Here is a 2,675-nt window from a genome sequence, read left to right on the forward strand (position 1 = left end):
CTGGCTTTAAGATGGGTTTAGATAAATTCCCTGAGAACGGGTCTATCAATGGCTATGAGGCTGAAGGCTAGAAGAGGCCACCTCCAGGCTCAGCGGCAAGATGCCTCTAAATGCCAGTTTTAGGGGAGCAACAGCAGGAGAGAGGGCATGCCCTCAGCTCTTGCCTGTGGGCTTCTCTGCAGCATCTGGTAGGCCACTGTGTGAAACAGAATGCTGGACTAGATAGGCCTTGGGCCCGATCAAGCAAAGTTTTCTTATGTTCTTATGTAATTGAGGGTCTACAAAAGGCCTCTCGACTCCAGAACAGATGGACTTTTATTAGAGAATGTTTAGCATATGGTTTACAAAAGCAGTACAGCACACAGCCAAGTACTAAAGAATGTGTGGGACCTGCTCTTAGCCTCTTTCAAGACCCATGGGGCACAGTTCTCCATTGCCTGCAAATTTCTAATACATCCCTGCATTACTTCACATTCTTCCTCCAGATAGCAATTCCTTTGAGTCATCTCCTTTGGATCTGTCTAAGCCCAAAGGCAAACAGGGTACCTCCCTGATACTGGTCTTACCTATCAGGACCAATCAATTTCTTTGTGTTTGCCTCCTAAAACCAATGGCGGACTCCTAGATAAGCAGATTTTCGTGGCTAGCACCATTTGGCTTCTAATTTCCCCCTTTGTTCCCTAGATTATTCTTTTGTCCCACACTGAAAGCATTCTCCTGTAATCGACAGCCAGAGGTTTGTTCAGTGCCCCTAAAAGGGTCCCCCCCCCAGCTTCCTTCTCCTTAAGAACAGCCCTGCTGGATCAGGCCCTCTAGTCCAGCATCCTGTTTCACACAGCAGCACACCAGATTTATTTATTTTTATTTATTTTTTACATTTATATCCCGCTCTTCCTCCAAGGAGCCCAGAGCGGTGTACTGCATACTTGAGTTTCTCCTCACAACAACCCTGTGAAGTAGGTTAGGCTGAGAGAGAAATGACTGGCCCAGAGTCACCCAGCTAGTATCATGGCTGAATGGGGATTTGAACTTGGGTTTCCCTGGTCCTAGTCCAGCACTCTAACCACTACATCATGCTTCCCAGATGCCTCTGGGAAGTCCACAGGCAAGAGATGAGGGCATGCCCTCTCTCCTGCTGTTGCTGCCCTACAACTATTATGCTACTACTATTATCTGCAACTACTATTGTCTGTGGTTTACCTTGTCTTAATACCTTTTTCTAAATTTGTTAGTTTATAAAAAGCTATTTATCATAACCTTAGTTTCGTTAGTTTCTGTCTCTTGGCTATACTGTTTTAATCTGCTAGTCTTTTTGTGATAAGTTATTTATTATAACCTCTCTTGTCCTTCTACCTGAGGTTTGTCTTATTTCCTTTTTTATACGGTTATAATTATGGCTTGCTTTTACCTATTTTTAAAAATGGTGTATAGTTTCATATAGTTCCTTTTATAACTATTTCTTATTATCCTCATTGGTATATTTTTTATGTTGTAGTCCCCTGAAGAAGTCTTCCACTGCAGTTCCTGTTTCCTTCCTTCTCATGTGTTGGCGTGGTTGCTTTTCCCTCCTCTGTGTGCTACACCCAATATAGATTACAAAGGTGGGGAGGAGACCTTATCTTGTGGTAAAGGTAAAGTGTACCATCAAGTCGATTTCAACTCCTGGCGACCACAGAACCCTGTGGTTTTCTTTGGTAGAATACAGGAGGGGTTTACCATTGCCATCTCCCATGCAGTATGAGCTGATACCTTTTGGCATCTTCCTATATCACTGCTGCCTGATATAGTGCTAGCAGGGATTTGAACCAGCAACCTTCTGCTTGTTAGTCAAGCATCCCCCGCCCCCCCCCCCGCCCCCGCGCCACTTAAGGTGACTCAGTGAGCATGAATTGTCCCCTGGGCGAAACAGGGTCTGCCTTGATTTGCATCCCCTTGATTTGCTAAAAAGTATGTAGGCAGACAGAATAAATGCATTCTCACATTATGCATTCACACATAAATGCATACAGTACCTCCAGAGACTGTTGCTGGTGTCTGTCTTCTATCTTATGTTTCTTTTTAGATTGTGGGCCCTTTGGGGACAGGGATCCATCTTATTTACTTATGATTTCTCTGTGTAAACCGCCCTGAGCCATTTTTCGAAGGGCGGCATAGAAATCAAATAAATAAATAAATAAATTCTCTTACACAAGGTTTGATTATGGCTGCAGTTTTTGATGGCATTTAAAGGGGGGATTGAGCCACCTAATGGCGCAGTGGGGAAGCAACTTGCCTAGAGAGCAGGAGACTGTTGGTTCGAATCCCCGCTGGTGTGTTTCTCAAAATATGGGAAACACCTATATCGGGCAGCAGCCATATAGGAAGATGCTGAAAGGCATCATCTCATAGTGTGCGGGAGATGGCGATGGTAAAGCCCTCCTGTATTCTACCAAGAAAACCACATGGCTCTGTGGTTGCCAGAAGTCGACACCGACGCGAGGGCACAACCTTTCCTTTCCTACCTGTGAGTGCCCTTAAGGATATTCCCCTTAAGGGACTGGGCCGTAGCTCAGTGGTAGAGCATCTGTTTGACTGCAGAAGGTCCCAGGATCACTCCCTGGCACCTCCATGTAGGGCTGGGAGAGACAATTGCCTGTAAGCTTGGAGAGCTGCTGCCAGTCAGCGTAGATGATACT

Source organism: Hemicordylus capensis, chromosome 2, assembly GCF_027244095.1.
Source record: "Hemicordylus capensis ecotype Gifberg chromosome 2, rHemCap1.1.pri, whole genome shotgun sequence".
NCBI classification, from domain to species: domain Eukaryota; kingdom Metazoa; phylum Chordata; class Lepidosauria; order Squamata; family Cordylidae; genus Hemicordylus; species Hemicordylus capensis.